Source organism: Zingiber officinale, chromosome 10B, assembly GCF_018446385.1.
Source record: "Zingiber officinale cultivar Zhangliang chromosome 10B, Zo_v1.1, whole genome shotgun sequence".
NCBI classification, from domain to species: Eukaryota; Viridiplantae; Streptophyta; class Magnoliopsida; order Zingiberales; family Zingiberaceae; genus Zingiber; species Zingiber officinale.
In genome coordinates this window covers 13587054-13600269 of record NC_056005.1, presented here as the reverse complement: position 1 = coordinate 13600269, position 13216 = coordinate 13587054, and the positions used below count along the sequence as shown (strand labels likewise).

Sequence of the window (13216 nt, the reverse complement as noted above, 5' to 3'; positions counted from 1 at the left end):
GGTGCCCTAAGTTTTGATGTTTGGGCAAAGGTTTAAGTTAGGTTTATTGTTGTATTTGATATGCATTGTGAGTGTGCAGGATACAGGTACAACAAGGAAAGTCCAAGGGTGAGTCTTGGCGGTGAAAGTCCAAGCATGTAGTCTTGGCAACGTAAGTCCAAGTGTGATCTTGGCAAAGGAGGAAAGTCCAAGGTTGAGTCTTGGCGGTGTAAGTCCAAGCATGTAGTCTTGGCAACGTAAGTCCAAGTGTGACTTGGCAATGGATGAAGTCCCGGAGGTGCGACCTCTTGGCAAAGGAAGACCCGACAACAATGACAAGGCCGATGGAAGCTCCAGAAGGCAAGACGTGAAGGATGGGGAGGCATCCGAGGGACGCAAGGCTGATGGAGGAGGCTAGAAGGCTAGGTCTAGGTTGGTCGGGCAAGAACGAGTGATGAGTGAATGTACCCGAGGTAAAATTCTAAAATTAGGGTTTACTGTAGCGTTACTGTAGCAGCACTGTAGTGTTACTGTAGCAGTACTGTAGCAGTCGACTGATGACTGTAGCAGTCGACTGGTGCAAGGACCAGTCGACTGGTAACGGGCAAATCAGGTTCTGATTTGTTCCAAGCTCTATAAGAAGGAGCTTGGTATTGCCGGCCAAGGTGACGAAATTGGACTTGGTTAAAGTCTAATTAGTAGTCTACTTGTGCTCAAGAGATCTTTGTGTGCCAAGAGATCTTGATTGGAGTTGTGGTGAGGTTTCTCCACCCACAAGGAGGTTGAGCTAGCCGGAGTTTGCCGGGGACTAATCCACCGACGGATTGAGGGATCGTCCACCTTACGGACACGCTGTGGAGTAGGAGCAAGTTATCTCCGAACCACGTAAATACCTTGTGTTAGGGTTTGTGTTTGGTTTGTTGTCTTCTTCTTTCTTGTTTTAGGTTAACTTTCGTATTTGTTAGTTTATTTTTGTATTCCGCTGTGCACTAACATTATAGGAAGTAAAGTTTTAGGTGAGACGCTATTCACCCTCCTCTAGCGGCCACCGATCCTCTAACAAAAACAAGGTCGTTTAAGCCAACCGGGGAAAGTACGGAAAAAGCAAATCTTCATTAAAGGTAAGGCTGAAGGAGCCGACCGGGAGAATTACAAAAAACTCTTTTCATTCAAGAACGTCAAAAATGGGCTCGGGAATATGCTCCAGCAGCCCGGCCAGATCCTTGGGGGGGGGGAATAGAAGACGCCTCCGGGAGCAGGCCCTTAGCCTTCAAATACGTAGTGGTGGCTTGGATGACTTCTTCAAAGGCAAGGACCAGCCCATCGCTGAACTTGTTACCAAAGTCATCCGACCGAAAGTAGTTGTGCCTCATCGCCGCGAAGCGCCCTGGTTCGCTATCTTGATATTCTTTGAAAGAGGCTCGGGCGACTTCTAAGCCGTCTTGGAGATCTTTAATGTCTCCTCGAAGTTTAGCTTCAATAGTCTATCGGCCCTTTTGCTCAGCAGAAAGCAGATCGGCTAACTCCTGGACGCGTTGCTCCAGCGCTCAGGCCTGCTGATTCTTGGCCTCTAAGTCAGAGATGGTTGTATTCTTCCTATTGGTCGCCAGCTTCATCTCCCGGTCGTGCGACTTGACTTGGGCCTCAAGGCCGGCAACCCTGGTCTCCAAATCAGAGGACTTGTGCGGTTCGACCTGCAGTAGTTTCTCCGATTTGCTCAGTTCGGCTCGGAGTGTGGCATATGATGGGCCCTGAGCTGGCGCCCCTCCAGAAATTTGAAGCTTTTTCAATTCTTCTTCCAGGGCAGCCAGGCCATTGCTGACCGCAATGTTCTCCACCCAGTACTGTTCGGACGGAATAATGTCAAGAACCAAGATTAAGCATAAAGTAGGTTAAAGAGCATACCCCGGTTGTTTGTTGCAGATGGCTGTCGCCGAGCTGTCCGAGGCTCATCAGGGCAACGCGAGCCCTCGCATCTTCCCATACTTTGGCGAGCGGTCCTCGGATGGTGATCTGATGCTCCGGAGCAGTTGGCCGATTAGCGACCAAAAGGAACTCTTCAGTGGGAAGATGGAGGACGACCTTAACCGTTCGGCGTCTGCTCGGATCGGATTGAGAAGAGGTGGATCGACCGGATGACTCACCGAGCGGAGCAGAAACTATTCCTGAGCGCCTAAGCCGGAGACGAACCCGGGGCAGGGAACTAACGGGTCTCGCTTCGAGGGAGGCCGCTGGTTGGTCGAGCTGGGAAGGTGATGTGCGTAGATTATATACTTTTTTATGCATGTTTTTATGCACATTTACATACTTTGAGCATGCTTGATCTATGCATTTTTATACTTCCAGCTTTCCTTTTAGCATATTTACTCTTTTGGTTCGGAGATCTGCTTTTTGTGCATTTTCTGTACACAGGAGTCGAAATTGGTGAAGATTATGCGTCCTCAGGCAAGTTTGGAAGTAATTGAAGGGAGAGAGCATCAGGCCGTGTACCACACATGGCCGTGTAGTCTTAACAGGAAGGGAAGAGGACATGGTCGTGTGAATCTCACACGGCCGTGTCTTGATTTGAAGAAATCAGAGCAGATGCCTTACATGGCCGTGTGCATCTACACGGCCGTGTGAGGTTTCCAGAGACCAAGTAGGTGGTGGCCGTGTGCATCACACTGCCGTGTGAAGTTTCCAGAGACCAAGCAGGTGGTGGCCGTGTGCACCACACAGCCGTGTAGCACTTCCAGAGCAAGTGGGGTCTGGCGGTGTGGAGTCACTGCACTGCAACTGGCAGAGGGCTGGACATGGCCGTGTGAATCTCACACGGCCGTGTCGTGGGGCCGTGTGGCGCCCGACTTCCTCCTCTATTTAAACATTCCTTCATGAATTGAAAGGGGATCTCTCCCCCTTTGGGAGAAGGCAAGATTTGGTGGTTTCCTCCCATTCTTGGGAGGATTTCTGGCCGATTCTAAGGGAGTTCTTGACGATTTCGACTCCGGAGCGAGGATTGGATCCGAAGACGAGGCTTCTTCGTAGATAAGTTTTCTCCTTCCCCTTTTCTTGGTTTCTTGGATTGGGGATTTAAGAAATGCTTGTAATCTTTATTTCTTCGGGTATTCTTCCTCGATTCATGGAGTAGATATTGTATTCTAGGATTAAGGGAGTATTTGTATGATGGATTGATGTAATCTTATATGGATTTGCCATTTTCTTGTTTCAATGACATTGTCTTGCTTGTATCAATTAGATCTTGAATGATTAATGGTGATTTGTGCTTAATTCTCATTCTTGATTGATTGTTTGGATTTCTTGTGGACTTTGTAAAGATAAACTCTCACTCGATCATCTGAGGGATCCACGTGACAGGTGCAAGCCCGTGTAAGGATGTTTGAGAGATAATCTTGAAGAGGAAATAGGAATATTCAAGAGAGTAGGATGGATTTTGTGATTAGTTTCTTGTATCTTGATAGATTAATAAGTTGTGGGCTTCTATGTTGATATCCGAGGAAGGCATAGTAATAGGTGCACTTCTGTGTAAGGACAATGTAGGTTCACGTCTAATTGATCATATTTAGATACATTTCTCAGTCCTTAGCCGGTTATCTATTGCAAGAGAGAACCGACAACTTTCTACAAGTGTTTGGCAATTGAGGGATAAGAATTGGTGAACCATTTACATTCAAGAAACCTTACAAAGAAACCGAAACTCCTAGAATCTCCCTTTATCATAACCCAAAACACTAAACTCTTGTTTGTTGATTTTTAATATTAGATTTGTTTACCTTCACTTTGCATTTGAAATGATTGGATAGTTGTTTAGCTAATTCGCATTGAGACATTTCTAGTGCTTATTCTAGTCCCTGTGGATACGATAATCTTTTATATTACTTGCGACATTTCCGTACACTTGCGGAGTGTAACAAGTTTTTGGCGCCATTGCCGGGGACTGCGCTATAACATTAGGAATTATCAATTGAGTTAGAGTAAACATAACATTTGTTTTCCTTTCATATTGCGTAGTTGTAACTAATCATTAGATTTCTGTTTTTACTTTCTTGTATAACTTTTACTTCTTGTTAATTCTTTTTGTACAAATTCAATTCTGCATTTTTGATTCCTTTATTTTTCTTTTTCTGTTGAATTGACATTTGCTATCTTGTTCTTGTGTATGCGAAGATCTAACTTTGCAGGGGAATTCTTTCCTTTTGACCCTGAGATTGACAGAACTTTCCATAAAAGAAGAATTCTGCAAAGGCAAATTGAAGAACAAGAACATTTGAACATGGTGAATAGACCACTCAAGGATTATGCAGCACCTTATGCAAGAGGTTTTCGATCTAGTATTTCAAGACCTTCAGTGGAAGCTAATAAATTTGAGATCAAACCCGTAATTATATCTATGGTGCAGCAGAACCAATTTGGTGGAGGACCTCATGAAGACCCCAATCAACACTTAGAGGTCTTTTATAAAATATGTGGTACCATGAAAATGAATGGAGTTCCTTCAGATGCAGTTAGATTATTATTATTTGGGTTTTCTCTAAGAGATAGGGCAAAGCAATGGCTGAATTCTTTGGCCCCTAATAGCATCACCACTTGGGAGCAGTGTGAGCAATAGTTTCTTGATAAATTCTATCCACCAAGCAAAATCGCTCATATGAGGAATTTAATTGCAAGCTTCAAGCAAACTGACTCAGAATCTCTTTTTGAAGCATAGGATAGATATAATAGTATGCTCAGACAATGCCCACATCATGGGTTGGAAAGATGGTTAGTGTTGCACACTTTTTATAATGGTATCAACTATCATACCAAAGTGTCCCTTGATTCAGCTGCTGGAGGGGCACTTATGAACAAAAGTTTAGATGAGGCTGAAGAAATTATTGACAGTGTAGCACAAAATCATCATCAATGGGCAAATGAAAGAAGTGGTGGCTATTCTTATGTAAACCCAACAATTAAAGCATCAGGGAAGTTTGATGTAGATGCGGTCACTCTTTTGTCTGCAAAATTGGACGCTCTTACAAAGAAATTTGAGAATATGGGGACTAGTGCTAATATGGTCAATGCTATTAGTACATCTTGTGAAGTATGTGGGAGTTCAGAGCATTCAAATGACTCGTGTCCATTGGGAGCTATCACTGCACAAATCAATCAACTGGAACAATGTGATGCAATCATGAGTTACAATCAAAGGCAGAACAACCCATACTCAAATACTTATAACCCTGGATGGAAGAGCCATCCCAATTTTTCTTACAGAAATAATCAAGATTAAGGACCATCTATGGGGGCAAGACCAAATTTTCAAGCTGGGCAACAAAATTTTCAACATCTATCTTCTCAAGGCTTACCAAAGTCAAATATTGAAAAGATGCTTGAAGAAATTATCTCAAGTCAGAATGAAATGAAGCAAGATTTAGCAAAGCTCATTCAGAGAATGGATAATTCTGAAAAGCATCAAAAGATCCAGGATAGTCAAATTGCCCAACTAGCTTCCTCATCATCCAGAGCACCAGGACAACTTCCAGGAAAACCTGATGTGAATCCTATGGAGCATTGCAATAGAATTGAGCTTAGGAGCGGACGGACCTTGGGAGACTCCCAAGTGACTGCTCCAAAAGGGATACAAAAAGAAGAAGAGCTCTCTCCTCTTATACCAAATCGAATTCAAGCTAATGAGGAGAGTACCATTGAGGTTGAAGAGACTCTTCCACTGAACCATCAGAGCAAAGTTGTCCCTTTTCCTCAGAGACTTACAATGCGCAAGAAAGATGAAGAATTTGGCAAATTTTTAGAAAAAGTTAAGGAAATTTGTGTAGAGGTACCTCTTATTGATGCTATTATTCAAATGCCTAGATTTGCCAAATTCCTGAAGGATCTCATGTCAAACAAGAGAAGAAGAGGAGAGGTTGAGACCATTGCGCTTAGTGAGGAATGTAGTGCTATTTTTGAGAAGAACACTTCCCCAAAACTAAAGGACCCAGGGAGCTTTTATATTCCTTGCAGCATAGGAAAAGAATTTTTTGAAAAAGCTTTTTGTGATTTGGGGGCAAGTGTTAGCCTCATTCCCTATTCAATTTGTAATAAATTAGGTCTCAAAAACATTAAACTTACTACTATGACACTTCAACTTGCCGATCATTCCTGCAGGTACCCTTTGGGTATTATAGAAGAGGTGGATGGGAATGTTATTCCCACTGATTTTGTTGTGTTGGACATGGAAGAGGACCCTAGGATTCCTATCATATTAGGAAGACCTTTCCTTGCTACAGCTGGAGCTATAATTGATGTCAAAAATCATAAGCTTTCTTTGGTAATTGGTAAGGAAAGGTTGGAATATGATTTATCTAATATCTCTAACCATGTCTCGTCTCTTTTAAATGCTTGTAGCAGGATAAGCATTTATAAACTTGAGGAATGGAATTTCCATCCTCATGGAAGGCCACCAAATGAAGGAGACAATGTGGTGGAAGATGTTGGGAGAAGATCTCCCAACAAAAACGAAAAGTATATCTGTCCTCCAAGGGCGAGGAAAAGAAGTGAATGATCAAGATTGATCGAGCTAAAGACCTTAAACAAGCGCTTCTTGGGAGGCAACCCAAGGGTTCTTTTAGTTAGTTTGGATTTGTGTTTTAATTTCTTTTAGTTTGATGCATTCTTTTGATTTTGTTTTCTGGTTAGGTGCAAAACAGAGCCCGGCCGTGTGCTATACACGGCCAGGCAAAGGTTGCAGAGAAGGGAAGTGCTTGGGCTGTGTCATCCAGACACGGCCGTGTAGGATATCCCGAGGAGAAAAAGGTCTAGGCCGTGTCTCAAATACGGCCGTGCAAAGAGTCCCGAGAAGAAAGATGGAGAGGCCGTGTCCCAGACACGGCCGTGCGAGGAAACCAGTAAAAGAAGAGGGGGAGGCCCGTGTGGATCTGCACGGCCCGTGTAGGGGAGCTATTAAAAGTGTTCTTTCTACCTCACACGGCCAGATCTTGGCCGTGTTCCGCACACCCCCAACTCTCCAAAACATCTTTTTCTCTCCCAATCTCTTAAAAACTCTTCTCTAATCTCTCAAAATCTCTTAGATCTGGATTCTCTTCCTCTCTAAGACTTGGACTTTTCATTCTCCTAACCTAAGATCTTTGCTTTTTGAAGTTTTGTTCTTTGAGTTTCATTTTTCCAACCCTAGATAATTCCTCCCCTATCTAAACTCATTAAGATGTCCAACATTTTGAAGAAACTTCGCAAAAGAGGTGGTGGATCCAGTGGGGACAAAGAGGAGGAGCCATCAAGGGACAAAGGAAAACAACCAGTGAAAGGAAAAGGCAAAAGGACTTCACGCAACGAAGGTAATGACAATGAATTCAATATTGTGTTTAGAAATGATGATCAAGTAACTAGATTTGCAATTCTTGTCAATAGAAAGATAGTGTGTACTAGATATATGGACCCAACTGTTCTTGATATGCTTGGAATTAGGGAAGATGTAGATTTGATGATTGGGTTTTTGGAGTGGAGTGATATTATGTACACACATTTGCCTACATATCCTCGTCTTGTTTTGAAATTTTTAAGTTCATTGGATGTCCATTTTACTAATGAAGATGATTATTTTGGAAAAGTCTCATTTAGACTAATGAATCAAGAATTTCTATGGACATTTAGTGACTTTAATTCTTGTTTTGGATTAACCACCGGGAGCCCTCGTAGGTTTGATCCAAGGTTTAATTGGAATCTTTTTTGGAATGCAATAACTGGGTTAGATCAACCTTATGAGCCTTCAAGAGCTAAGGCCTCCAATATGCAAAACCCCATCTTTAGGTATCTACATAGAGTCATGAGTAAAACTATTTTTGGTAGGGGAGAGAGTGATGGGGTAGTTAAAAAGATAGAGCTTTATGATTTATGGGCTATGCTTTATAAGGTTGAATTTGATTCTGGATTTCATTTTGTTCAAACCTTATTAAGATCTGCTAGGGCATCATTGGGATCAATTGTTTTTGGTGGTTTGATTACACGAATAGCTTATAATTTAGATCTTGATGTTGATGGGTTGGAAATAATTCATGGTAATGACATGATTGACATTGATGCATGTCTTGCTATGAAAATGATCGTTCGGGATGAGAATGGTTTCGTGTTTCCTAGGAGGAGTGGTTCTCCTTTACCCCTTCCTTTTCCTGAACGAACTACTATTCGTAACCCGGCTAATTGGGTAATTTCTGAGTTAGATTTTGAGGATAACCCTTCTATACCTGGAGACACTGAGCCACATCATGAGCCCTCGTCATTTGGACACCCGCAGCCTTCTAGTTTTATGGAGCCTGCTAGGCATTCTTTTGCATATGGCACGGGATCTTCTAGGTTTGATTTTTCAGATTTTCGTACGTCTCTAGAATCACTTCATGAGAAGCAAGATGCCCAACGAAAAATGTTGGAGGGTCGCTTCTCTTTATCTGATGATCAGTTTAGGGAGGTACAAAATCATTTTCAGTTTACGAGGAATTTTCAAGGTCAAGTGGCTAAGTTTGTGCAGGATTATGATACTGATCAGGCTAGGATGAGAGATTTTATGCAGAGCATGACACTTACTAGCCAACAAGTAGATGCTTTATATGAGTATCATAGATCTTTGGGTGAGATTCCAGGTTTTCCTAGTTTTCCTATTGGCCAACCACGTCGTAGACCCCCTTTTCCTCGTCCACCTCCACCTCCTCCACCATATTGATTTCATCGGGACGATGAAAAGTTTAAGTCTGGGGGGGTGTCATGTACTGTTTAGTTTGGTTTTCAGTTTTTAGTTTTTGTTAGTTTTTCACGTTGGTTCTTATTTTCATTACTTGTTGCTTTATTTTGCTTGTGTTTGAAATAATCATGGCAAAAATATTTTTGAGAACATCAAATCTTCACTTATATGCTTTCTTGGATTCAAGTGAAATGTTAGCACGATTATTGTCTTGATTCATGATGTTCGAATGATGCTAGTAGTAAACTTTGTGTAGTTCTTTTTTCTATCTTGGGAAGCATTAATAAGCTAAGAATCTTATGGTGATGAGTTTTAGTTTTGGTTCAACCTTAAGGATTTTATCTTCACTACACTTGTGCTTGATACTTGAATAGTTGATGTCATTGAAATAGTCATGATTCATCTTGTTTGCTTAGTACTTGGTTTCCATGGTGATTTCTCAACTTTCATTTTGGTTACTGGATGAGGCTCAAATCATTAAAGCTCATTTGGAAAAATCAAAATATCCCAACATGTGTGTTTAAAGTACATTTGTGAATAAGTTTTGCACAATGCAAACACTTATAAAAAAAAAAAGATATAAAAAACAGTTGTCATGAGTGGAATCTAGCAAGTCACCCCTTTGAGACCGAGTTAGGTTACTGGGGAAATGACTGCTTAGCTTCTCTTGAGATTGAGCACACCTTTGAGACCTTGGGTTAGTTGAGAAATATGAACCAAGTGAATGGTGAGTAAGTGCCTATCATTGGTTACTTGTCTTTCACTGGAAACATTAGGAATTCAAATTTGATGACGACTTGACTAGGACGTGGATTGAAACTTGAAGGGTGTTGAGTTACTTTTACACTGTGCACAAGATTCTTATGCTTGAACCATACTTTACTTGTTTCCATGATCATGCTTGTTAATGAAACTTTTTGATAGAATTAGGAAAGTGCACTAGGTTTTATGAATGTGTTGTAGAACATATGAATTTAGACTGCAGTATTTTGCTTGAGGACAAGCAAAGGTTTAAGTCTGGGGGTGTGATGTGCGTAGATTATATACTCTTTTATGCATGTTTTTACGCACATTTACATACTTTGAGCATGCTTGATCTATGCATTTTTATACTTCCAGCTTTCCTTTTAGCATATTTACTCTTTTGGTTCGGAGATCTGCTTTTTGTGCATTTTCTGTACACAGGAGTCGAAATTGGTGAAGATTATGCGTCCTCAGGCAAGTTTGGAAGTAATTGAAGGGAGAGAGTATCAGGCCGTGTACCACACATGGCCGTGTAGTCTTAACAGGAAGGGAAGAGGACATGGCCGTGTGAATCTCACACGACCGTGTCTTGATTTGAAGAAATCAGAGCAGATGCCTTACATGGCCGTGTGCATCTACACGGCCGTGTGAGGTTTCCAGAGACCAAGCAGGTGGTGACCGTGTGCATCACACTGCCGTGTGAAGTTTCCAGAGACCAAGCAGGTGGTGGCCGTGTGCACCACACGGCCGTGTAGCACTTCCAGAGAACAGTAGGGTCCTGGCCATGTGGAGTCACACGGCCATGCAGCTTTGGCAGAGAGGGAACTGGACATGGCCGTGTGAATCTCACACGGCCGTGTCGTCGGTTCCTCCTCTATTTAAACCTTCCTTCATGAATTGAAAGAGGATCTCTCCCCCTTTGGGAGAAGGCAAGATTTGGTGGTTTCCTCCCATTCTTGGGAGGATTTCTGGGCGATTCTAAGGGAGTTCTTGACGATTTCGACTCCGGAGCGAGGATTGGATCCGAAGACGAGGCTTCTTCGTAGATAAGTTTTCTCCTTCCCCTTTTCTTGGTTTCTTGGATTGGGGATTTAAGAAATGCTTGTAATCTTTATTTCTTCGGGTATTCTTCCTCGATTCATGGAGTAGATATTGTATTCTAGGATTAAGGGAGTATTTGTATGATGGATTGATGTAATCTCATATGAATTTGCCATTTTCTTGTTTCAATGACATTGTCTTGCTTGTGTCAATTAGATCTTGAATGATTAATGATGATTTGTGCTTAATTCTCATTCTTGATTGATTGTTTGGATTTCTTGTGGACTTTGTAAAGATAAACTCTCACTCGATCATCCGAGGGATCCACGTGACAGGTGCAAGCCCGTGTAAGGATGTTTGAGAGATAATCTTGAAGAGGAAATAGGAATATTCAAGAGAGTAGGATGGATTTTGTGATTAGTTTCTTGTATCTTGATAGATTAATAAGTTGTGGGCTTCTATATTGATATCCGAGGAAGGCATAGTAATAGGTGCGCTTCTGTGTAAGGACAACGTAGGTTCACGTCTAATTGATTATATTTAGATACATTTCTCAGTCCTTAGCCGGTTATCTATTGCAAGAGAGAACCGACAACTTTCTACAAGTGTTTGACAATTGAGGGATAAGAATTGGTGAACCATTTACATTCAAGAAACCTTACAAAGAAACCGAAACTCCTAGAATCTCCCTTTATCATAACCTAAAACACTAAACTCTTGTTTGTTGATCTTTAATATTAGATTTGTTTACCTTCACTTTGCATTTGAAACGATTGGATAGTTGTTTAGCTAATTCACATTGAGACATTTCTAGTGCTTATTCCAGTCCCTGTGGATACGATAATCTTTTATATTACTTGCGACATTTCCGTACACTTGCGAAGTGTAACAGAAGGAGTGCGGTCCGAAGAGATGACCTCGGTTGAAGCAGGAACTGGGTTGACCGCTTCAGAGGGGGCGTCAACTAGCACAGTCACTGGTTCCACAATTGTGAGATCCGTTCAGCGCCGCTTGCGTGTTATCAAGGGGGAGTCACCGGCCGACTGCCCCACATCTTCGGAGGTAGGCTGACCAGCTGACGATATAGCATTACCGATCGCTCCGGTCGCAGGGATCCGGCCGGTGGACTCTCGGGCCTCTGTTGGAGCTTCTTCGCTCTCGCCCTCACGTGAGCCGACCGACACGATTCCCAGATCGACCATTTCCTTAGCCGCTGCTGCTTCTATTTCGGCAGCCTTCAATTTCATCCGCTCGGTGGCCTTGGCGCGCCACATGATTTCACCTGCATAAAAGAAAAATAAATCAGTTAGACCAAAAGGAGCGGGGACAGAGAAAGCGCTTACCCATGCTGCTCGGAAGCTTCGTTCGGATCGGGCTCAATCCGAATATGTATAACACCCCCTCGTGAAGTAGTTTATTGATACTGAACCTCTGGCCGGCTAATAGATTGGCTGCATGAAGATAATCTGGCTGGCTCTTGTATTTACCCAGGTCCGGCGGGCTCGACAAAGTGGTCTTCCATTGGGTGCAAAAGGAGGGCCGTTCGGGAAAGCAAAGGTAAAAATAATTTTCCTTCCAATGTTTGTTCGAGGTCGGCATCTTGTCGAAAAAGACAAGACCGATCCGTGATTGGAAGGGAAAAGTACCCCACTCGGACTGTTTGGGATAGTAAAAGTAATGAAAAATTCTGGAGACTAAGGGAATGTCGTGCATCTTGAAAAGGACTACTACGCCGCACAACAACCTAAAAGAGTTGGGGACAAGTTGGCCGAGCGGGATGCGGAAATAATTACAAACCTCAGGGATAAAAGGATATAGAGGAAAGCGCAGACCGACCACAAATTGGTCGCGAAAGAAGCAAACAGTGCCGGTCGACGGATTGTGGGGCTGATCGGAAGAGGTGGCCAAAACTAGTCTATGGTCAGGAGGAAGTTCGAATTCGTTAAGGAAGCGTCCCGTGTCATCCTCGTCAAACCGGCTTATCATGGTCATATACCATAGGCCAGGAGAGGGATCGGAAGGTTGCGAGGTGCTAGCCATCGCCAGAACAATACCGAGGAAGAAAGGACCAAGGAAAGAATGAAAGGGTTGACGGAGGAGATCGAAACTGTATCGAACTGGCGCAAAGGCCACCGGTAGGGAAAACACGAAGGAAGGTAAAGATATGAGAAGGCTTACTGGGAGGCGAAGCGTGAATAAGGAAGTCGAAAGTTCGTCGGGGCGCCGAGGCAAGCGAACGTTGGGAGGATGGTCGCGAGAGGAACCACCAAAAGCGCGAAGGAAAGAACGATAGAAGGAGAATCAGCGTCGGCGCCTGATAAACCTAGGGCGCGGACCACAACAGCCGTTCGATCCAGGTCATCGAAAGGAACGATGACATCGGACCGTCGGATTTGAACCGACATCTGTCCCATCGAAGCTGACGCCCTCGCCGTACGATGACGGCGGACTCGCCAAGTGGTGGTCAGTGATAGGGCAGCATTTAATGAACATCATTACTCGCGCGTGGGCAGCTTAATGAGGATTGACACGAATTCCGAGGAGACCCGCCAACTCCGACCATCCTTAGAAGTGGTAGCGCGACAAGCGGCAAATAGAAATCAAAACTACCAAGGCACAACCATCAACTCGCCGGTCGGCTGAATGGACCTCCCTAGAGACGAACGGAGGTACACTTTCAGGAGCGGCAGAGTGGATGTCGCTCGATCAAACTCATGGTCCAATCAG

The 13216-nt window shown here is 43.2% G+C and overlaps 1 protein-coding gene and 1 non-coding gene across 2 annotated transcripts in view; both read right to left on the bottom strand.

The window, feature by feature from the left end:
- LOC122030314 (probable serine/threonine-protein kinase PBL11) overlaps positions 1-13216 on the bottom strand; it is a 54040-nt gene that overhangs the window by 28759 nt on the left and 12065 nt on the right. The window lies entirely within an intron of this gene.
- LOC122030726 lies at positions 4623-4728 on the bottom strand. Its single transcript, XR_006125576.1, has one exon. It is a non-coding gene; the product is annotated as a small nucleolar RNA R71 (small nucleolar RNA).